Source organism: Puntigrus tetrazona, chromosome 11 (assembly GCF_018831695.1).
Source record: "Puntigrus tetrazona isolate hp1 chromosome 11, ASM1883169v1, whole genome shotgun sequence".
Taxonomy (NCBI): Eukaryota; Metazoa; Chordata; class Actinopteri; order Cypriniformes; family Cyprinidae; genus Puntigrus; species Puntigrus tetrazona.
In genome coordinates, this window is record NC_056709.1 from 4,509,790 (window position 1) to 4,535,395 (window position 25,606).

Consider the following 25,606-nt stretch of genomic DNA (forward strand, 5'->3'; position numbering starts at 1 on the left):
TGCATCATCGTCCATGTGTAGTATGAAACGCTGCCCAAAGAACTTGACTGAATTTAACTGAATGTATCCCAATACACTTTAGAATTCATTCAGCTACTTATGTCTTCTGTCATCATTATTAAACGTAACTCAGTGCCACTGGAAACCATGCATGCTCATGTCAACACACTGCTCCACCATGTTTCACAGATGACGTTGTGTGCTTTGGATCATGAGCTGTTCCAAATCTCATACTTGTTTTCTTCCTGCCAGTACAGGTTGATCCTAATTTAGTCTGGCTTTTTAGCTGTTTTTTTTTTGGCTAAATCTGGCTTTGTTTGCACTTTATGGTGAACCCTCTGTATTTGCTCTTGTAAAATTGTTTCTTGATTGTAGATGTTGACTGTGACATGCCTGCCTTCTAGAGAGTGTATTTTACTTTGCTGGATGTTGTGAACATTTTTGATGTTGTGGGTTAAATTTGTTGGTACCCATTAGGAAACAAGCATATGAATCATATAGAAAGGTTTCTGAAAATAAAAAAAAATGCATGGTTTTGTGTGTATAAAACCCAGAATGAGGGCGTGTGTTTGTGTTTTTAATTGCACTGGTGAAATCATTAAGGTTGTAGAATGTTGTAAAATCATTAAATGCATTTCGAAGAGTCTTTAGCTGCTTCTTGGCTCATTCCTCTAGAAAAGAGTAGAGAGGGGACAGTGACTTTGTATCCTGCTGTGAAGGAACAACAAGGCACCATCTGTTCAGTGACCGTAACTTGCAGGAGGAATTATACAAATACAGTTTTATGGGTGAACTGAGGTACAATTTTATTAGAAAGACTCAGTGATAAGGTAAACTTTACATGGTATTCATTCTTAAATTTGATTGGGACCACAATTGGGAGCCAGTGAAGTAAAATCACAAGGGGTGTGATGTGGATCTTTTTTAGCTAATGTTCAGCCTTGTGTCTTGAAAGCTGATTTGTCTTACTCTGCCACTATAGCTCTAGGAGAAACAAAACCTCTGGCTTAGAATTCATGCCATGCAAGCACAAGTGAAGTCTTTAAGACTGATTGAAAGGGCTGATTGAAAAAATGGCCAGAGCAAACCCTGTTTTCACAAATGCATGTTTTTTTATTGTTTAAACAAGGACAATGATATCATTTTCAAATAACTTTTTTCAAACGTTAGCATTTTCAGGGCACCAAAACACTATTGTCGCGTTAATGCATTTGTATAGCCTTTTTATGGCAACACTCTCTATACCAGAGTGTTCTTAATAGAATTTCTAGCTAGGAATTATCTCAGAGCTATGGACGCTGCACCCCATAACTGCCACAGATTCCTTTAGGCCTTTAACTTACGTTTGATGTTGAACATGAACAACATATAGTAGAATGTCATGTGCTGTTATTTATGTCTAGTACTAATATTTTAAACTGTATACCATTATATTTGACATTAGATACAATTTAGAAAAATGTACAATTTTAAATAATAAATTACAGATTTTGGGAGAGCTTGTACATTGCTTTACATAATGAAGATTACATTTTTTTGTTGTTGTTGAGTCATGGCGCCATCTTGTGGTGGATTTGCTGGAACAATCTGAGCTAGGAGTTAGGACATTGTGAAAAAACCATATCCATGGTAAAAGCAAATTTTCTGTTGGGTGTATGTGTCTTTTTAAAGATTTTTAAATGTGTTTGTTATTTATATTAATCAAAGTCCTGTGAGGATTGTGATTTCATGTTTTGTTGTTTAAAGGCTTAAATAAATAATTTAAACAATTGTTGCTGTTTTATTGTTTAAAACCTGACAAAATACTGAAATGTTTTAAAAGGAGGAATGTGCTTGTGAAATCTTTTAAATAAATTCCACATCATTTTTTAATTTATCTAATGCAGTTACATTCAGACATTTCTTAGTTTGACTTAAATTAATACATGCCACACAGACAAACTCAAAACTAAATATATTGAAAGGGTGACTAAAGCAAGGTAAGATATTGTTGTGTTTGTGAAGATGCTAGCGAGTTGGCAAGGGGCAAAAGCCAGAGTTCAGGATGCACATTATCCTGTGCAGCTGTGACCAGGCAAACTACTGCTGGGTCATGCATGAGAGGTGACTCGTGACAGGGTGTGCCTCCTCATGCAAACAATCTTTGGAGAACACACACCCAAAACCCTTATTTGACCTTAAGGTGGTTTATCATGAGCACATTTACAGCTTATGAAATTAAGATCCTCTTGAACACATAGATATAGGAACAACTTTGTTTTCAAAACTTAACACTTCATTTTAAGGTGTCATAATACAAAGTCATTACCTTATTAAATACTAAGTAGTAGGCGTTGTACTTACATGAACCAAAATGTACCTTCCACGTAACTAAGTTATTAAGTTTTTAATTATGTAGATGTAACAGGCTGAGTCTGTTACACAGCTATTTGTACACTTTAGTACAATCTTGACACTATTTTAAGTCGCTTATTTCGGTGTACTTAAATTTATAATTACATTTTATAAAGTCTGCAACACATATGTAACACACTTTTGGTTAGTTGTTGTGTAGTCTAAGACACTTGGTATTATATACGTGTAATATAATATGACATGTGACCCTAACAAGTACCCACCACAAAATGGATTATTAATAATTATTATAATGAACCAAAATACATGCTCCATGATAAAGCCCTCTACTGGAAGGAAAATTGATCACCTATCCTGGTCTTCTTTGGGCATTTTGCATTGACAGCCATTATGAACTGAACTGATTGGTGCATTTAATTTGTCCAGCTTCAACACATCTTTTTATGGACTGCACAGCATTCACTGGTCTGTGCCAGACTTTCTCTTTGGGCTAGAGACAGAATGCTCTCCATTTACCCTCTTCTCAAGACACTTTTTTTCTGTTCAAAAAAAAAAAAAAGATCTAGATTTATATTTGTGTGGGTATTGCTGTTTTTTATTTGCATAGACATTTTGGGGAACAAGTGCTCAAGCGGAAAAAAAACACCCGTCCCATAATTATAAAATAAGATTGCATATCGTTGAACACCTTTTAATATTAATGTTAGCTAACTGTGCTAAGAAGTGCATTTGGTTTCACAACTAATAGTGCTCATAAAAGTATTGACACAAATGACAAAAAAGCCCCCAAAACCCAAACCAAAATTAAAAGCGTCGACCCTAAAAAGTCATTCAGTAATTAAAATTATTTCCCCAGGGTTTTACATACTCAACACTTCTCATACTCTCTTATACCCTCTTAGTGACGTCCCTCCCTTTAACCGTGCTCAGTTGCTCTCACTGTAGCATTGGGTTGGTGCCTTACCGAGAAACAGTCGACGGGATCTGGGCGGGACTGAATCGCCTCTACTGCTTGTACTTCATTTACTCTGAAATCTCCATGATCCACCTGGACGACCGCTTGATACCTCAGGTGAGTGACAGGCTGCGTGTCAACATGTTGTAGTTTAACGTACAATTAATCGAAACACCGGTGCATTTGTAAATTATTATTAGTACTGTTTTGCAGAGGCGAAAGAACATTTATGAGAAAGATTATGTCATGCGCAACACTGCTGTATAGGCTACTACGGTACAAATCCTGGATTCAGCTTTAGTGCGCGAACGCATTACAAAAATAAGAAAGAAAATCATGCATGTGTAAAACCAATAGGCTACAGCCTTTTGATCAATGGCCATTATAGCTGATTGCGTCGTAAATGTAATCTATGTAAGTGAGAAAACCTAGAAAAGGACAATTGATACTGAAGCAATAGCTGTGCATATTCAATGACAATCACGTCATGAAAGTACGCAGACACTGTCAGGGCATCTACTTACTGATGCATGGAAGAGATCGCAGTTATGTCATGTTTTCATATGCTGTAGATTGATTGTACTATTAAATCGACAATTATAGATCAAATTCAGAAGCGTATCGGCTTCTTATATGATTTGTTTGAATGAATGTCTTATGTAAGAAACCTGGTATTTGGCATTATGTACAGTAGTATTTGTGTGTGGTATTCTAAGAACGTTTAATCTTTAAGGCATAATACGCATTCTTTTCTATTTTATTTATTTATTTATTTGTGTGTGTGTGTGTGTGTGTGTGTGTGTGTGTGTGTGTGTGTGTGTGTGTGCATAATTTAGGAATTCTGGTGCATTTGTGGTTTTGCGAAATCTATTTAGTGCAGTCAGCATTCTCTAAAGGTTGTGCGACATTCACACGGAAGAGAAAACACTTCAAACGATTTAAAACATCAGTTCAGTGACTTGCCACATCATGGCAGCGTTAAGAACAGTAAGACGTATTGGTTCTTTTCAAGGTGGATATGGATTTAGTAATCACTTGCAGTCATATAGCTCTTTTACTTTTGGTAGGTGTTGCTGCAGCAGATCATCTGCATATTTATTTGCCATATTTTATGCTGCATGCAATTTACACTTAAGTAACTCTGTTAATTTCGTAACAGCTTAGATTAATTGTCATCTGCTGCAATCATCAATTACTGCAGTCAGTTCAACAAATGTGTAGACGGCACTCTTGGATAAGCATGTTTGCATGAAGCTAGACATTTTGGGCTTCACAAGTGGTAAACATTTCTTGTAACCCCTGCTTGTGTTGACATTTATGTCAAGCACACTATGTGCAAGCTGTGGATGATTCATTTAAAAGAACAGACCAATAAAATTTTGGGATTTTTAAGACAAAACGTTGTAGTCTGTCAGTCATATAATAGGGAACTTTCTCTATGAGATTAAAAAAAAACCCCAGAGAACTCAAAATTAAACCATACCCCATCATAACGATACATTTATGGCCTAAGACATGAACCAAAGGATTATGTGAGAAAACAAACAGTGTTTATATTGTTTTTTATCTCTTGTACAACACAGTCAGTCAGGCAGGTGTGTGATAGGGCACTGTCATCAATGTCCTCATCGTTCAACATTGTCTGTTGATATATCAAAATTGTCTTTCATTAAAGAGAACTATCCCTTTATGTAGAGTGCACTGGCCATTTCTAGTCAAGTCACCATTATTTACATAGCACTTTTTACAAATTTACAATTTTAAAATTTACAAGATTGTGTAGCTTTACAGTAGTAAACAGGGAAATGGTGTGTTGAAATTCTTGTTCCACCATCCTATTGCTTGTCACTGCTCATTTGCATAAAATTGAAATCACTCTTTGAAAAGCATGCAGGTTCTTATGCTATCTTTGAATTTATCAATTTGTCATCGGTCATCTCAGTTTGACTGTCAGACCAAATTAAGTTTTTATTTCACTTGTAAAATTTGTGTAGTTAAAAGTTTAGATGTTTGTGTTTTGTGGCCTTATGTGGCTGTGACTTCTAACACTTGTCTGTGCAATGTATCGAGCAGATTTACAAGCTCACAATGTTACAGAGATGCATGCACACATATTTGACTGTTTATGCCAACACTGCATGTGACATCTCCCTCCCAAACAGTTAAGAAAACACCCTGGGGAATTGCAAGTTCAGTCAGGCGTTCCTACAGACCTCTGCCACAAGTCTGAAAAACAAGTTCAGCTTGAAAGTATTTGAGCTACTGAAATGTATTGTTCTTGTGAGAGTTAATAAATGTTGGTTTATTTAGGTTTTACAAAACGCACAAATGTGAATGAATGAATGAATGAATGAAGATATGTTTTAAGAGGTCCCTAGTTTAATGTAACAGCAAAAATTTCTATCATACCAAGGATGCCGACACTAATTACCCTGCAGTTGTTGCAACATGACAATGACTGTTGTTTTTTCTTCTCACAATGGGGCCTGTTGGGACTCTGTTTATTGCCAAACATTTACAAAAATATGTTAGCTGTAGAAGTGATTATTATTGTTATTGTTATTATTATTATTATTATTATTATTATTATTATTATTTTTATAAGCAAGGCTTGACATTACATTTTTTCTATCCAGCCACTGTGGCTAGTGTTTTTTCAAATTTGTTAGCCAGCATTTTTACTGGCCACAATTTTCTTGTAGGAAAATTACATTTTATATGACTTACTACTGCACACAAATATTTCAGTGTCATTTTACCTATTAAAAGGGCATGTCCGCGCCTTATCATTTTAAATGCATGCAATCTTTTATAATAAATTCTTGCATTTTATTAATACTTTCACTTAATATAAGAAGATAATATAGGGCTGTTACCAATCATATGGAATCATGATCTAAAACGCCAAAAGGTGGCAGCATCTTCAATGACACAATTAAGGAGTCGTTGAAGCTTTCAAACGATTCATTCAGACAACTGATTCATTGAAATATGAAGCAAGTGCCTGTCCTTATGAATGGACCACTGAATCATTGACTCAAATGATTCAGAATTCAAAAACGCTAATCATTCATTAACAAAACACAGCTACTTTGATCTTTGTTTGTAACTATTTTTGTTAACCAAATGAAGCAAAAGCAATGAACAGTATACCTTTTCAATAAATTCTAATTCAAATACTGAAATAAAATGTATGTTGACTACTTTTAAATCTTGTCAAATTTGCAAACATGGTTTTCAAGAAACTTCCCTCCTGGTTGTGTCATGTTGTTTAATTAGGCTATATGTTATAAATATAAAAACAAATATACTTTTTTTCCTCTGCGTGCAGTTTGTTTGTTTTGAATTCTCAAAAGTCTGGCTGTGTGAGCCTCATTGGCATTACCTTGTTGTTATTCAATATTAATTGCTGTTTACATGAACTGAATGTAATAAATTAGAATGTAATAAAATCATCAAAATTTCAGTGCAGTTAGATGTTTTAATCAAAATTAACATCTGGCATAGATAGAAAGTCTGATATCACAGATATTAAGTATATATTTTCACGGAAGGCTACTTTTAAAATGTATTTCATTACAGATTACAAAATACATGCTTTAAAAAGTATTTTGTAATGTATTTCAGTAGAATACTGAATTTTAGTAACTTTATCTAAATACTTTGGAATAGTTGTAATACATGTAAAGGACATATTAATTTTGATGTCTTGTTTTTATGTATATAATCACCTCTACTTAAATAGGTGGCATAAATACATTTAAAACAATTATAAATGTATAAATAATGTATAAGATTAATATTTAAAACATTTTGAACTTAGAAATAAAAACATATTAGAGGAAGTTATGTTTTCAAATATGGGGAATTAATTTGGCATGAGGCGTATTCAAACTAAAATCTTATCACTAGGCATGTGTCCCAAATAGGCATATGTTGTAACGTGCTGGTTTGTGGGTTTGATGTATACAGATGTATACATTATATATACATTATATTTATATATATTTTTATATATCCTTTTTATATTTTTATATTTATATATAGATAAAAATCAGTGTCAAAAGGCCCATAAAGCATCAGTATAGAAGAAAATGACCATCAAGATTTCTACTGTTACAGGTATTAACCCTGTACATGAACAAAAAACCAAATACAGAGAACATCAGTGAAATGCTAAATCTTTCAAATGGTAAGGCAATCAATGTATCCTGGGAAGCACATTCTAATTCGATGCTGGAGTATCTGGTGCATCAGAAACATCTGTTGACAATTCAGTTTCAGGTGTGCCCACTGTTGGAAGCAACAGTGCAATGTTAAAGCCCAGCACATTATCCATAGGGCAAGACGGTTGTAGCTTTCCAGACAGTTAAAATTGGGGTTGAGGTTGCAACTGTTGCATTTTTGCTTTCGCATGAAGTCTGGATACATCCCTAGCTTCAAAATTAGCAGGGGTAGAACTACCAAATGGGCATATTGGTTGCAGAAACTTATATGGACCCACCCAATGTTGATGCAGTCACCGCCAAGTCATCAGTGTTGTAATGGAGTGTATTTCAAATGATGGTCATAGTTCAGACATTGTTAGTCCGGAGCCTTGTCCTGGAAAGCAGTTGTAGAGCATTAAGCACAGACCAGTCTTTTACACAAACTGTCGCTGAACTGGAGACATGTCCTGGAGTAATTAATCTAGGGAATGTGGGCTTCCCGGCCATGAGCCAGGAAGAAGGGTGTCAATCCTGTGATAGTGTGCTTAGTAGTGTTAAAAGGTAATGCAACCTGCAGTGGAGTTGCTCATCCCACTCTGTCAAGTTGAAAAAAGACTCAGAGAGTTCATCTTTTAGATGTGTGATTAAATCTCTCAACAATTCTCAGCTTTTTGATTGCCAACAAGTTACAAAGGTGTTTAATCATATCAGATTCTGTTCTGATTTGAGTGTAGAGCCTCAGGAACACCATGTTGTGGGATTTAGTGAAAGATGCAACCTGCCAATGTCAGTCAATAGAGACTGACAAACTTGGTCAAGTCAAAAAGGTTCATTTGCTTCAGCTGACCAAGAAAACTAAAACTTCACATAAGTGCTGTAGGTGTTGCAGAAAATTGGCACTGTAGACAATAATATAATCTAAATTTGTACCCAGTGCAGGCACAAGTTCCATTAAGTGCTTGAAACTGGACAGTGCATTGGAGATGCCCACTGGCATCATACAGAATTGATAAAGCCCAGTACTAGTAGAGACAGCAGTCTTTTCTTTGTCTTTTGGGTTAAGAGGTATTTGCCAGTAACCAGCAGTCATATAAATAGTGCTAAACACTCAGAATGCCTACAGAATGCCTGTCAAGGGTATCATCCACCCGAGGAAAGGGGTGTGAGTCTTTCATTGTAACATCACTGAGTTGTCTGTAATTGACGCAGAACCATTGTGTGCTATCCTTTTTTCGAATAAGCACAACTGGAGGCGACCATGGATTTTGAGACTCCTCAATGATGTTGTGATCAAAGAGCTTTGACATTTCTTGTTGCAGTACAGCCTGAGTAGCTAGCGATGTTCTATATTGGTGCAGTTTTATTGGAGCAGCATCATCAGTGATATATTTGTTCAAATTTGTTTTACCATGAAAATGAGAGCTGAAACTGTCAGCAAACTCAGCCAGCAGGCTCTTGAGCTGGGTCTGTTTTTTAAAATTTATCTGGGTATCCTGCAAATGCACTGCAGTCATTGGATGGACAGCTTCTGTAGAAGTGAGCTGAGACTAATGCATACTCATCATTGGTATTGCCAGTGAATGGCAAAAGCTGACCTAAAGGGCATCCATCATTAAGTGATTGTGATAGTGAAAGAGGCACTGAAGTATTATAAAATTGTCAACATGCACATGGTATATCATACGTGGTAATGTTGTGCTCAATTAGTAAATCCCAGCCTATAAGAACAGGATGTGTAGCAGTGTGTACTACATGGAACACATAAGAAAATGAGACATTGCCAATATGTATAGAAGCTGTCACAGAGCCAGGTATGTCCAGTAGCTGTCCAGTAACTGATGATGCTAACACAAAAGACTTGCTGATAGACTGAGTAGACAAAGCTGGTATGAATCTATGGTAGTCATCCATAATGAGAGATAGGCCTGACTCTGAATCCACCAAAGCATTGAGTTCAATCCCGGCATAGGTGAATTAGAGCTACAATCAGTTGTGTCAGAGTGGAGTATTATATAAGATGAAGCTGGCATTTGGTCCCCAATGACAACTTCTACTCTTTTCCCCGCTGTGGAAAATATGGGGCTTTCCCTACTGTGAGCCTGAGAGGAGTGTACATGTTGTGTGGTAGAGGTGTAATACGTTGGTGAACTATAGGAATGGGGGGTAGTGACTGAGAACTATCTCTGTGATAACTGGAAGGTCTCTACTGTTGACTGGGGGAGGGTGAGTGAGCATTGCGGGTTCCATGTTCATGGTCAAAACCAGGCCGGCGCTCCAGTGAAGGAGAGTGGCCAGACCTGGAGTTTCCATTAATGATATCTATGGGGGTGTATTCATCAAACTGTGTGGTGTGAGGAGTGTGTGACTCACAGCTATGGGAAAAATGAGAGTAGCTACAATGTCTTTTGGCAGGAGAAGTCATCAGTTTGGGGTAGTTGGTCATGTTCAGTAGCCATGTTGGCATTGGGGAGAACAGCAGTCATCCAATGGGCGTTGTTGAATTCTCTGCGTATGTAGTGCAGCACAGCAGCAGTGTCGGCATTGATGATGATTGTCCATGGAAGACTAGTGATGGTGTGCTGTGATGTCATAGTCCACAGGTCCACAAGTCTGAGGTGGAGAGTGTGTGGAACATGTCACTCCAGCTGAAGACTGGAAATCTGCTGCCCAAAACAGTGGTCCAACTGATAGTCGGCTTTCACTTTCATCAAAGTGGTGATATCTACTTCATTCAAAATAAAAAAAACAAACAAGTTAAACAAGCCAACCAGTGCTACCACCAGTGTAACTTGTGTTGTTTATATATGCAACTTCACAGATTTGTGGGTTCTTGGCTTTGTATCAAGGAGAACACCAACAGGGAGATCAGTGGATCTTAACACTTGATTTATTAAACATAAGAGGTTAACATCATGAGGTAGCCACATTTGATCACATAGTATGTATCATCGCTCTCTTTCTACGCTCTCACCACTGTGCACAGGCCACTCTCTTTTGCGAGCCCGGTTGTGACTCTCTGGACTAAATATTACTAAATATTACCTTATTTAAGCTATTAAATGAACTATGGAATGAAAATAAATTTACAGAACAGTCATTTTAACCTTATGTTTCACTCTATAGAATATAAATACCGATAGACTTTTTTATTTGAAATGTGGCAGTCATTGTACATTCCCAAAAGCGAAAAGGCAAATGGTAATGAAAATATAATTTGCAATTTCATTTGGAAATAATCCTGAAAAACCTTCCATATGCTTGATTTCAGATTTTTTCTGATTGATTTCTTGCAATTTAGTGAATCGTAACAGGCTACAGTTTAAACAGGCTACAGTTTAAACAGGCTGCATAATCACTTTGGTAATCTAAAATACTTTTTGGATGTAACTGTAATTTTATTAGCACCCATTTAATATGTAACTTTAACAAAATACATTAACTCATATATTGTATTTTAAATATGTAATGACATTACATGTATTTTATTACTCTCCAGACCTGTATATTTTGTCTGTGCCTTATGGTTAATTGATGTTGGTAATGGTAATGTATTACTGTAACTTCATTTTAAAATTCATCTAAAATTCCTGATTTATATAAATATGAGCTCTTATTGTTAACAGTTGTTGGAAACTTTTTTTAGCTTCTTTTTGAGAAGAGACCAGGAGATTCTTGGTAAAGCAGGAGTTCGTTTTTATTTTGTTGCTGTAGTCATCTGCAAGAAGTCTTCAAGAAATCTTTAAGAAAATCGTCAAGCAATCTCCAAGAAAATCTTCAAGAAATCTCCAAGCAAAAAATCTAACTGAAACATGCTAGGTTGAAGTTTATATGTTTCAGAAGGGGAGAAGTACACAGGGGTGGAGACCAGTAAAACAAAAGTATGCCAATGCAGATCAGGAACTTAGCCCAGAACAGGAACTTTCCCGATCCTTGATCTATTTAGCATCTTAGTATCATTCAAATGCATAGGTGTTATAGAGACTAAAACAAAAGGCACAGTTGTACCTCAGGATTAGCATTCACACTTGATCTACCAGATGTTCAAGAACTGAAAGACAAAAGATAACTGTCTCGGGGCTTGGGCTTCCTGCTCTTAGAATGTAAATCACAATACACATTCAGCATATACTGTTATATTGGAATCTGTGTTTAACCTTTTATAAATTTGTAATACAACACAGTATTGCTAAAGGGGTCATAGATATTACTAAAAAGAACATCATTTTGTGTAATTGGTGTAATGCGATATGTTTATGTGGTTTAAATAAAAAAAAAAAAACACATTATTTTTCACATGTTGTGCTCTGATTGACCAGCAATCCAGTCAATGAAACACATCTCCGGCAACCAGCAGCAACACTACAGCTAGAATAATAGTTCCACATTTCTTCTTTGTGTAAACATTTTCGCAATAAAATGTCCATAAAACAAAATGTGAATTAAACGAGTCATTTTAAGGGGGTGTGGACAAGTCATAAATTTTATAAAGAATATTTTTAGTCTTTGGAACTGTAACTTTACACTCTAACACTTTTAGACATATGACATAAAATTAAAAATTAAATATAAAGAAGATTTTAAACTTTCAACTAGTTAAAAGGGTACCTTAGTGAAAAAATCACCCATGTGAGTGTATATAAAGAGGAGCAGTGGGAATCTGAATGTGTGACTGAGCAGACATTTGCAACTCAAATGTGTTGGATGCCAAGCTCTTTGACTGTGAACACCTGAACACCTTCTGTTTAGTAGGTCACTTTTTAATGTTTTCCAAAGGTGTCTCTAAATGCACTTGTGCAGTAAATGTAGTGAATCTGTCATTATGTAGGCCTAGGTGAATCAAATGTCCTTTTACTATTAGTAATGTCCATACTTATTCAGATTTTTCTAGAGATCTGAGATGTCTTCTCAGATATTTTTGTGCTGTAGAAATTGGAACTTTAAACTGTGCAAGCTGTTGTGATATTACTATTTTTAGAGGGGACATTACATGCAAAATTTACTTTTAGAATATGTTTGATCTTAAATGCGTCTGTACACAATCACCCCTATAACCATATGTTAGAAATCCACCTAGTGTTTTTTTTTTAATCCCCACAAATCATAAGCACTTTCTTAGAACAAGCCTTTTACAGATTCTGGGCAAAGTTCACCTAAATGAGTTTATGTTTGCATGAATCATTTTCACCAGACTGCTTTGTAAATGAGGGTCAGTACAAAACTCACACGGTACATTGATGTCATGCACCAAATGGTCTGCGCAACACACCTTTTATCTTTTCTTCAATTTATAGTTAATCTTGAGTCACTTTTAATCTAATATTCCTAGTTAGAAATTTCTTTGCTAAATTAGATGCTACTTTTTAGTCTGAACAAGTTAAAGCTAGTTAAGGAAAATCAGAACCAGTATGCAGATTGAAGTTGACAGATTCCATAGAAAATTGAGTAGTGTATTATGGTCACAGAGTATGTTTTTTAGCTTCAGACTTTGATTTCATTCAATCAATCAGTCACTTTTATTTATATAGCGCTTTTAACAGTACAGATTTTATCAAAGCACTGAACTGTATCAAATAGGAGAATAGAGTGATAGTAATGCATAATGATTTATTAAACACTATTTTTATTTTTTTTAATTAAATGCAGAGATGATATCTGTAATTAAATTGATGATAATCACTAGAAATTAACTGTCCCAACTAAGCAAACCAGAGGTGACAGCGGCAAGGAACCGAAACCCCATCCGTGACAGAATGGAGAAAAAAACCTTGGGAGAAACAATTCTCAGTTGGGAGTTAGTTCTCCTCTGGCCAGACACCCAGCACTTAATTTCCACTTCAGTTTTAAGCATGTTAGATTGTTGTGCAAAGGACTTTTAGTGTGTGTTGGTGCTGATCCACCATCTGAGAAACAGAATAGGAAAGAAACAGACTAATATTAGTGCTGATGCTATTCTTTTTATGATTTAACAAGTACATCATGGTTTCTGGGCAGTTTTCTCAGTTCTCAGTTCCGGCTGATCTAATTAATGCAGCCTAACAATCCTTTAACGGATTTGAATAATAGAAGTGTATAGTGTGTAAGCTAGGTTAAGGAGATGTGTCTTTAGTCTAGATTTAAACTGATACAGTGTGTCTGCTTCCTAACAGTATTAGGAACATTGTTCAAGAGTTTGGGTGCTAAATATAAATAGGATTGCACTCAATTTTGATATTCTAGATATTATCAAATGGCCAGAGTTTTGAGAATGCAGCGAGATGTGCAGGACTATAGTGTGATAAGAGTTCACTCAAGTATTGAGGAGCTAAGCTGTTCAGGGATTTATAAGTAATTAAAAAACAATTCAAAAAGATTTTACAATCTGATAGGGAATGTTTGATAGGGAGCCATTGCAGTGTTGACAGATCTGTGTTAATATTATCATACTTCCTAGTTCTACTAAGGACTAGCTGCTGTGTTTTGGACCAGCTGAAGTTTGTCTATCAAACATACACACCCAATAAGGCTTTACAATAGTCTATCCTCAAGGTCATAAACACATCAATGAATTCTGCATTTAAATGATTAAAAGATTGCTATCAAACAGCACACCTAGGTTCCTAACTGATGAAGAAGAATACCAGAATACCAGAAACAGCCATTAAGTGTTAGACAGTGTCCTAGGTTATTACACGTGGGGTTTTATCTGTCAACTTCAATAATTAGCATCTCAGATAAATATGATTTGAACCATCCAATCAGAGATTTTTAGGTGGATTTTAGAACACAGTTTTCAGTTGTCATGTGTCTCCTAGCAACAAGGCTCATGTTTCTACAAGAGTTTGTTGTGATTGGAACTACTTTAAAGTAATGTATGATCCTCACTGATGTAGTGTATGATGCATAGTTTTGATGAGGTCAAACTTTTCTTTTCTCTTATGTTAAAAGCTTGTCTCAGCAGCTTTGTGAATAAGTTGAAGCAGAGAATGAGGCTATGAAAAGAAAGAAACTTAAGGGTTGCAGTGGAGCTCCTATCCTCATCTTATGTGAGGATATGCAAGAACAATAACAATATACACAATGACCTGAAAGGTATGTGTGTACTTAAAAAAAAGTTTTCCTGTGAATCAATAAGAAAAAAGCCCATTGTCTTTCCAAAGGGAGATACCTTAGAGCAGTAAACTAGCTCTAAATCAGTTGGTTGCCAGGAAACCAGAGTCCTGTTCTGGCTTTTTGAGGTGTCGCCTCTGGCTTGCTTAGTTAGGGACACTTAATTTCTAGTGATTATTGTTGATTACATTACAAAGACTGTCTCTGCATTTAATAATAATGTTCAGTTTTTGATACAACCTACAAGAGCTATATAAACAAAAGTGTTAAAATGCGTTTATGGGGAAGGGTCCACAGACCCTCATTGTTACACTTTTAGTGACCATTGGTTGGGTGAAAGGGGCATTAAAAACAGTTTGTTTAATATAACAAATAGCTGTGTTTCAAAGGCTGCAAGACAATGCTTTATTACGTGCTACAGTTTAATATTTTAATATTTTAATATTTAATATTCATGCGAAACAACTCTAAAGAGATGGTCAGTTAGATGGATGAGGGATGTACATACACAGGTGTCTTAAACAGATGTCCAACCAGTGTCCAGTTGTGTTTTTATCACTGGCAATAAATCAAATTTGATAACACATAATACGCTCTATTTCTAACTTCATTTCACATTTTTGAGTATTGTTTCTGGATCTGGGATCATTTCAGTTGTATTGTTCTCTGATTTCATCAAAATATTTTAATTTAGCATGATGTAATTTTCATTTTGGGGTCAACTAACCCTTTAAATGGCAGAGCAATGGTCATTTTTGTTCCACACTGTTAAACCAAACCTTCTGTAAGCAGAGAAATCTGCCTGTTTACTCAGAAAAAAACACCTCTTCACTCAGTTCTGTAACATCACTCCCAGTCACACAAGCACAAGCATGTGAAAGCAGACACGTGTTCTCACACATGCTCTCCAGCATGCAAAAATGCCTTGTGGTGCTAAACATTCTCTGGAACACACATATCGCTGCAGTAAGCAAGTGCTCTTGGTGTTTTTTCACAGCATACTGTAATCTGGTGACAGCATATGTGACATCTCTCTTTTGTTATGTGTGTTTAACTCAGCAAAAAATTGCTCATGGTTTATGCCTTTCACAATATCAAGATGATAATTCAATCTTTTTAAAATTTCTCATATATTTTACTACTATTATCACATTGAATGAATGAATCACCACATAACCCACACTCCACATATGAATAAAAATATGTCTAAAACACAGCACAATAATCAGTCATTGATAAACGACAAAAGCAGCTTTAAACTAAAAAAGATAAATAAAACATGAAATAACATAAACTTCTTTAACATGAAATATTGATTCTTCTTATTAATGTATAATTTATAATTAAAATATTAAGCCAATAAATTAAGAATTGGGTGAAATATTTCTATGCAATGTAACATTTTCCTCATCATTAACATGTTTGTTTGCAAATTGAGAAAGATTTTCATTTTAAACAATAAAAAAGTAATTATTTACATGAGTAAATGAAAAGTAAATAAGTTAAAGTACTTATCAAATAAGTCAACTATTGCAGCCATACTTCAGACACCTTTCTAATGATTCTGAAAGCACCAGAAGAAAAATACACAGCAAAACTCTATGGACATGACAAGCAAGGAACCCAAACTCTATCAGAGACAAAAATTGAATAAAAAAAAAACTTTGGAAGGAACCAAGCTCAGTTGGGGTGCCAATTTTCCTTTGGCCAAGCCAACATGGTGTGATTTAATTCCAGGCTGTATCACAAATTAGATTGTGGATTGATATCATTTCATTAATTCATTTGTGCTTAAAAGTTTAGTCTATAGTCTACAATTAAACTGAAAAAAATGTGCCTGCCTCTCTAACCAGGACTCGCAAACATGCATGAATGAACTTTTCTGTTATAATTTAGATGCATTTTATTAATGCTAGATATATGTCTTTATAATGAAAGATTACCATCAAATATCACACTCAAAGTCCTAACTGTTGACGAAGACTTGACAGAGTAGCCATCAAGTGTTGAAGAGTATTGTAGGTTCCCTTTCAGTAGGTTCCCTTTCAGTTCCCTTTCACTCTTGACATCAAGTCAGATAGCCAACAAAATTGGAATCTGCCTTAGAGAGACCAATCCATTTCTAGTGTATCTAAATGAGCCAATGTGCAGTGCAGTGATTGACACTGTTCACAGCATGAGTATAAATAGGCAGCTTTTTGTTTCAGAGCTAATTGGTTGTGATCTCACCTTCTCCGTGTGATTCAAGCCTCTTTTTTGATGGTGTTATGACCCAGAGATGAAGGTGAATTCACCATTTCCTCTTGGGCAGAGAATCTTTTGTTTTGTTTTTCCCTCCACTGTCCTTGTGGTCAGTGGTAAATAAAATCTCAACAACAGGGCAGTTTTCTCTAGCAGAGTTCTCTATCAGGTTCTCAGAGGGGATGGTGAGTTGTGAACAGGCCAGCCCAGGATCATATTCACTCTTCTCTCTTGCCAGTTAGCAGCAGTGGGTGGATTGGGAGTGCAAACCAACATGTATCCTATGGTCTGCTTCACTTCAGATAAGACTGTAAATCCCCCTGTCTTGCGTGCAGAGATCACAGTCCTAATGGCGAAGGATGCAATAGAGCCGGTCCCTCCAGCTGATATGAGGACAGGGTTTTAAAGGGGTTTTACTTCATAGTAAACCAAGAAAGGTGTTGGGTTATGACCAATCTTGGATCTACACATTTTGAACCAGGCCCTGAACAAGCTTCCGTTCAAAATGCTCATGCAGAAATGCATCTTTGAATACATCCATCACTGAGATTGGTCTACTGCAATACTGCAATTGGTCTACTGCAATGAGATCAGGAGGCTCGAGATTGACACAGTACATTGTTTTTTAGCTGGATGTTGTGCTAACGATCACTAATCACATTTCTGAATTGATCCAAACTAATTTATTGAAATCAAAACGTGATTCCACACACTGAAGTGGGAGAAACTAGGTGGCAGAGAATTTGGCTTGGTCTTAAAGCCTTCCTGAAGTGGCTATAATCACAATTCAAACAGTGGGACTCATTCACTAATAATTGGGTACGCCTAATACAAAATGAGACCCAATGAGGTGCAAAAGCGTATTGTAAGTGACCCATGTCACTTTTTAAATTATGCCTTGATGTATTTTTGTTTCGTTTCATTTATTACTTGCTTATTTAATGTGATATTTCTGTATTTGAGTTAAGGACTTTTATTTTGATAGATAAGCTTGTGATGTGACGTATAAGGTGCTTCGCATTTCCTAGATTCACAGGAATGTTTGTGCATGGTCGAGGAATGCAGAATGCAGTGTGGATTTTCCTCTTTCACTTTGATATTGTGCTTCTCACTGAAAGGGTTATAAGGTAAATGTGTTGTGTGTGTTGCCTATAATCTCGTGGTCTACGATTGAAGTGCCCTTTTATCGCACTAGTGATAACATCAGCTTATTGTTGTAATGTGTTAATGGTTGCTATGTGTTTGTTTTGTTTCTTTATAGCTCTTTCGGTGTTTTATCTAAATGTCAACGTATTAAACATTTTTTGGAAACATCAGTTGACGAGTATTGACCATCAATTCAGTGGGACATCTACAGTAAGAGCTTGGCCATTCGTGTGGATGATTGACGACAACTGCATTTAAGACTGGTGTCCATGTTGATGGGTCTTCTTAAAGCGAAAGCGTATGTGCAGCGAGTCAGTCCTGATGGTCATATGGTTCGCTAATCACGGACAAGGGAAGATTAATCTACGCATTATGGATTGAAAAGAACCGAATTCCTTTTAAGGTGACATTCATCCTTCAAACACAATCTTAATCAAGAGACATTTCTTCGTTTTTATTTAAAAAGGAGGAGTTTGAAACATTTTAAAGTCTTTAAAGAGACTCTGTTTTAAGAGCAACATATTTCTTAACATCCTAATACAGTTTTAAAACCCTTTTTTAATATTAATGTTGATGCTGTATGCTGTTTATATTGTCTGGGTTATATCAATTACACTGTAAGCGTCTTTTAGTTATTTTTGTGTTTTGTTATTGTTTAAAATGATAGAGCCACATTGCTCATTTGACAATATTGAAAGTGAAGTTAATGGTTCCCAACATGTTGTTCAGACTCTTAACAAGGTATTTCAAAACCAACTGAAACTGTAGCGAAGTGTCAAATTACAGATAGAACCGAGGGTGAAGAACACGATTTATATGAATGTAATACTGGAATTCAAGAAGTCTGTTTAGAATCTCAAGGCCCTCGACATTCAGTTCATTCACGGAATTCTACTGTAAAAATGGCTGCATTGCAAGAAGAGAATGCTCAGAAAAGGGAAAGAAAGTTAATTTCTGCATATGAAAATGGAAAATTCTAGCACGTATGTGCGGCCCGAAACCAACTTAAGTCTGATTTATCTGAGAGCGACATTGCATCCTCAGTTAAAGTTTGGAAAATGAAAGGAGACTGTTATGGAGATCTATAAGGAAGTTTGAGATACTGTTACTCCATCTACAGAATTAAGACGTCGTATTGATGCTTGTGAAGCAGTAACAGCAGATATAATGAAAATTGCCTATGAGAGAATTTCAGGCCTCGATGAGTTGGATCGACTGTCTCCAGAATCAGTTGTAAGTCTGTTGACCAACTAAGCCATCATACTGGATCCTCTCATGTAGCGTCAAAGCATGCTGAAGCAGCTGCAGAACTGGCAGTAAGGGAAGAGGTGTTCAAGATATTGATGGAGGAAAATAAACAGAAATTCTGGAATTACAGGCAAAGAGTTTTAAAGGCAAAAGAAGGACCTAGATATACAAAAGACGTGAACTTGAGCGACTACAGGCTGAAAAGGATCTGAGAGTAGCACAAGCTAGGTTCAAGGCCTATGATCAAATAGTGACGCAAGGAGTTGAAAATTCCTCAGAAAATAATGTCAAGCTAGAGAACAGCAGCATACTTCTCAGAGTTCTTCTAATCAATCTATTAATCAAATCTCTCCATCTCAAAAATGAAGTTTCTTCTGGATGTATTTCAAGATAGCATAAATCTGAATAGACTACCGACTCAAGAACCCTTTGTATTTAATGGCGATCCCATCCAGTATGTTGAATGGAAGGCCTCTTTTGTGTCATCGATTGATAAAAGAGTATATCTCCCGCTGATAAACTTTACTATCTAAAAGGTATGTGGGTGGAGTAGCACGTAAAATTTTAGATGGCATGTTTTGTAGAAGCGATAATGAGGCCTACAAAGATGCCTGGAATAAATTAGATCAAAGATATGGGCAGCCATTTATTATACAACGCGCTTCAGACAGAAACTGGCAAGTTGGCTAAAGGTTCAGTACAAAGATGCTGCTGGACTTAGAGATTTTTCAGATTTTCTTAATGCTTGTCAAGAGGCCATGCCTCATGTGGAAGGCTTACAGATATTGAATGATTGCGAAGAAAATCAAAAACGTTCAAAAGCTACCTGAATGGGCTGCATCACGCTGGAATCATCAAGTTACTCAGAGTTTGAGAGAAAGGCAAACTTTCCCTGATTTTAAGGCCTTTGCAGATTTTGTGCCATTGGAATCAGAAGTTGTATGCAATCCAGTCACTTCTTCTTATGCCCTTAGCTTGGGAGCCATCGAAAAATGAAGCCTTAAAGAAGGCAGAGGCAATAAGGGTAACGTTTTCATACTGGCTGTTCTGGGAACAGATAAGCAGAGGGTTTTGAAGAGCAATGCAAAATCTTCATGTATTTTCTGCCATGACCCTAAGCATCAGTTCAATGATTGTCATAAAGTAATGACTAAGACCTTAGAAGAGAGAAGGATTTATGTAAGAGAAAACAATCCCTGTTATGGTTGCTTGAACCAGGGTCATAGCGCAAGAGACTGCCGTTATCGTCTGTTCTCCAAAACATGTAAAGGAAAGCATCCTACTTGTCTTCATGATGATAATTACATTAAAAAGGGAAACCCAATCAGCAGTAGCAGTAGCAGTATCTGCTCAAAATTTAGAAAATGATTCTACATCTGTTCTGTCACTTATTGTGGATCGTGAAACATCTTCCCATACTTCAATGGTTGTACCAGTATGGGTATCCTCAAGTGCCAACCCCAGCATAGAGAAACTAGTTTATGCCTTACTTGATTCCCAAAGTGACACAACTTTCATTGACCAAGAAGTAAGCAACAATTTGCAGGTAGATAAGATTCCTGTGAAGCTAAAACTAACTACTATGACTGGAAGAGATACTGTAGTGAAAAGTGAAAGGGTTCAAGGACTTTGTGTGAGAGGCTATAGTTCTGCCACTTATATTGAACTTCCTCCTGCCTATACTAAAGAATGCATTCCAGTTAATCGTGCACATATACCAACATGTGAAACTGCTAAACTCTGGAAACATCTTTCTGCTGTGAGTAATGAGATTCCTCCTCTGATGGATTGTGAGAATGGACTATTGATTGGATATTACTGTGCTAGAGCCTTAGCTCCAAGACAAGGAGGCAATGATGATCCATATGCTGTTAAAATTGATTTAGGATGGAGTATTGTTGGACCTTCTGCACCCCAACTTAGTTCTGTTGTTGGTCGAGTTTTTGTCATCGCGTTTCTGTTAAAGAAATACCTCTGCTGACTCCATCAGATGCTATAGGCATTCTTGAATCAGATTTTAAGGATATTAGTGATGATGGTAAAACTCTGTCTCAAGATGATATTAATTTTTTGAATCAATTAAGCAAGGATATTAAGGAAAACAGTGCTGGACACTTAGAAATGCCTTTGCCCTTTAAGGAGAGACCTAAATTGACAAACAATAGACAATATACCCTCGTAAGGCTTAATCATCTGAAGAGGAAATTGTTAAAGGATCAAAGCTATAAGGAGCGTTATGTGAAATTTATGGAGGATATCATTGATATGGGAGAAGCAGAAGAAATCGAGGATGATGAGTCTGAAGGTGAAAAATGGTATGTTCCCCATCACGGGGTTTATCACCCCAAAAAATTAGACAAGCTGAGAGTAGTCTTTGATTGTTCAGCGAAATATGATGGAGTTAGTCTAAACGATTATCTTCTGCAAGGACCTGATCTGATGAATAGTTTGATTGGTATCCTTCTTAGATTTCGTCAGCACCCTGTTGCATTAATATGCGATGTGGAGAAAATGTTTAACCAGTTTTATGCGCGTGAAGCCGACAGAGATTTCCTACATTTCTTGTGGTGGAGGAATGGAGACTTATCAGAACTGCCTCAGGAGTACCGAATGACAGTACATCCGTTTGGAACATCTTCATCCCCTGGATGTGTGAACTATGGACTAAAGTACCTAGCGGAAGGTAATAAAAATCAGTATCCCTTGGGTTTCCAGTTCATAATGAATGATTTCTATGTGGATGATGGTGTCACAAGCGTACAGACAGCAAAGGAAGCAATCCAACTGGCCCAGGAAGCCAGAAAACTCTTTGCTACTGGTGTCCTTAGACTTCACAAATTTGTATCTCGTGTGTCTCCAATAAAAGTAACAACTATCCCAAGATTGGAATTAACAGCAGCTGTTGTTTCTGTGGATGTCAGTCAGATCCTCAAAAGAGAACTTTAGTATACTGACATCAAGGAGTTCTTTTGGACAGATTCCAAGGTGGTCCTAGGATACATCAATAATGAGGTGCGACGATTTCATACCTTTGTCGCGAACCGAGTACAAAAGATCCATCTACGTACCACTCCACAACAATGGAGGTATGTCTCAACAAAAGAGAATCCAGCAGACTACGCTCAAGAGGCCTCACTGTTAAGGAACTGACTTCCTCTGACTGGTTTACAGGGCCAACATTTTTGTGGAACAAGGAAATAATTCCAGTCTTCAATGAGGTCCTTGAGCTGCAACCAGATGATGTAGAAGTCCGAGGTGCTCTGGTACTTAATTCACAAGCCATAGAACATAGAAGCTTTGTCGATCATTTTTCCAAGTTTTAATCTTGGTCTCAGGCAGTTAAAGCAATTGCATGCATCCAACGACGAATTCGTAAGTTCAAAGGGATTGATTTTCCTATTGTTGAGGAAAGAAAAGGGCAGAGCACATAATAATTACACATTTACAAAAGGATATATTCCAAGAGGATTTGAAAGTGTTAAGCAAGAGAACATCACTGTCATCTCATAGTGACTTGTACAATCTCAAATTCAAATTCAAATTCAAATTTTATTTGTCACATACACATACATACATGGTACGACATGCAGTGAAATGTTCTTTACAACCGTCCAGCATCAAAATAGAAAACAAAATTTAAATGTATATATAAATATAAAATATAAAAAATATGTATAAAAAGAAGTGTGCAAAGTAAAATATAAAAATAAAATAAAGTATAGAATATAAAGTATAAGATATAAAGTGTAAAGTGTAAAGTGGCTGTGCCAATGTCCAGTGCAAAGTGACTAGTGCAATTGTCCAAATGTAAGTGGCGTAGTATCTGGGGAAAGAGGGGTGAACATGGGAATCCCGGTGATTAGGGTGTTCTCTGGTTCAGACTTTGAATGGCCTGCATGGAAGAAACTCCTCCTCATTCTCTCTGTGTTTGCCTTCAGGGAACGGCAGCGCTTTCCTGAACGCAGCAGAGAAAAGAGTCCATTGTTGGGATGGCTGAGGTCTTCCACGATCTTCCTGGCCCTGGTACAGCACCGCTTGTTGTAGATGTGCTGCAGCACAGGGAGCTCAGTGCGGATGGTGCGCTCAGCTGACCGCACCACCCTCTGAAGAGCTCGCCTGTCCTGCATGGTGCTGTTTTCACCTATGTTCCCGTCAGGACACTCTCAATGGTGCAGGTGTAAAAGTTCCTGAGCACCTGAGATGGGAGTCTGAAGTCCCTTGCGCCTCAGATGGTATAGACGCTGCCGGGCCTTCTTCACCAGGGTGTTGATGTGACAGGACCAAGACAGGTCCTGCATGATGTTAACACCCAGGTACCGAAAACTGTCCACTCTCTCCACTGGGGTCCCGTCGATCATGATGGGATGGTAAGAGCGCACCTGCCGTGCTGAAGTTCACTATTAACTCCTTTGTTTTGCTGACGTTCAGGAGCAGATTGTTCTCCTGACACCATCTCTCCAGGTTGTTGATCTCCCTGAAGGTAGGCCATCTCATCGTTGTTGGAGATCAGGCCCACCACGACAGTGTCGTCAGCAAATTTAACGATGGTGGTGGAGTTTGTAGTGGCCACACAGTCATGTACAGCGAGTACAGCAGGGGGCTCAGAACACAACCCTGAGGGGCTCCAGTGCTGAGAGTGAGGAGGATGAGGTGTTTTCCCATCCGTTCGGCTTGTAGTCTGTCGGTCAGAAAGTTGCTGATCCAGTGACGCAGGGATGGACTGAGTCCCAGGACCTCCAACTTCGAGGTGAGCGTGGGAGGAACTATGGTGTTGAACGCTGAACTATAGTCCACGAACAGCATTTTCACATAGTTCCCTGTACTAAAATCCAGGTGGCTTGTGGTTGTGTGGAGGAGGTGTGTGATGGCATCCTCCGTAGACCGGTTTTGGCGGTAGGCAAACTGTAGTGGGTCCAGTGTGTCCGGTAGTGATGCGGTGATGAAGTCTCTGACGAGTCTCTGAAGCACTTCATCACTACAGATGTCAGAGCTACAGGGCGGTAATCATTCAGGCAAGATGGTTGAGGTTTCTTCGGCACAGGAACAATGATGGACTGTTTGAAACACGAGGGGACTGTAGACTGTTTCAGGAGAGATTAAATATCTCAGTGAACACCGGTGCTAGCTGGTCAGCACAGGCTCTCAGAACCCGACCTGTGATGCCGTTAGGTCCTGCTGCCTTCCTGGTGTTCACTCTCCTGAATGCCCTCCTTACGTCGTGCTCCGAAATGGTGAACGCGATTTCCTCTCTGGCTCTCTCGGCATGCATGCTGTTCATCATGCCGCTAGCGGCGCTAGCGTGATTAGCTGCAGCCTCGAAACGAGCATAAAAGTTATTTAGCTCGTCTGCCAGAGAAGCATCTGCGCTCTCCACTCTGGAGGTTGGCGTTTTATAGTCCGTGATGTTTCTCAGTCCCTGCCAAAGGCTCCTAGAGTCACTGTGTTGAAACTGTGACTCTAGTTTCCTCTTGTAGCACCTCTTTGCCTCCTTTACCGCTCTGCGCACGCTGTACGACGCAGCCTTGTATTTGGTCATATCCCCGGTGACTATCCCCGTGTTATAGGCTGCGGAGCAGGATCTCAGAGAGTCGCGGATAGTTTTGTCTACCCACGGCTTCTGGTTGGGAAACGTCCTGATGACGGTTTTCTCTACCGTGTCATTTCCCGATGAATCCCACCACCGCTTCCATGAACACGTTGACGTCCTCGGAGCTACACCTGAACATGGCCCAGTCTGCGTCATCCAAAGCATCCTGCAGAGCGGCCACCGAATGGTCAGACCAGCGTGACACCTCCCTCTGTACCGGGGCTTCCTGTTTCAGCCTCTGTTTGTAAAGAGGTACGAGGAAAATTGCGGCATGGTCCGATTTACCAAACGGTGGGCATGATTTTGCCTTGTAGCTGTCTCTGAAGGGTGTGTAGCAGTGATCCAGTGTCCTTTCGCCCCTGGTGGGGCAGGTGATGTGCTGGTGAAAGTTCGGCAGTGCGCGCTTAAGGTTTGCACTGTTAAAATCCCCCAGCACAATGAGTGCGGCGTCCCGGTGCTGTGACTGGTGTGTTGTGAGGTGGTCGTGTAAGTCCCATATTGCAGTGTCCATGTCCGCTTGAGGTGGAATATAAACGGCACTGACTATGACCGAGCTGAATTCCCGTGGAAGATAGAAAGGGCGACATTTGATGGTCAGAAGTTCCAGGTTTGGTGTGCAGGAGCGTGAGAGAGGAACAACGCTCGCGCTGTCGCACCAGCGGTTGTTCACCATCAGACACACTCCACCTCCCCGTGTCTTCCCCGACTCCATTGTTCTGTCCATGCGGTAAACAGAGAAAAACTCGGCCGGTTGTATGGCGTGGTCCGGTACTGCTGGGT

At 38.0% G+C, this 25,606-nt stretch overlaps 1 long non-coding RNA gene across 1 annotated transcript in view; it reads left to right on the plus strand.

The window, feature by feature from the left end:
* Positions 1–3,270: 3,270 nt before the first annotated feature.
* LOC122354394 overlaps positions 3,271–25,606 on the plus strand; it is a 104,210-nt gene continuing 81,874 nt past the window's right edge. Inside the window, exon 1 of the long non-coding RNA XR_006252104.1 lies at positions 3,271–3,427. This is a non-coding gene — a long non-coding RNA (uncharacterized LOC122354394). The remainder of the gene's footprint in view (positions 3,428–25,606) is intronic.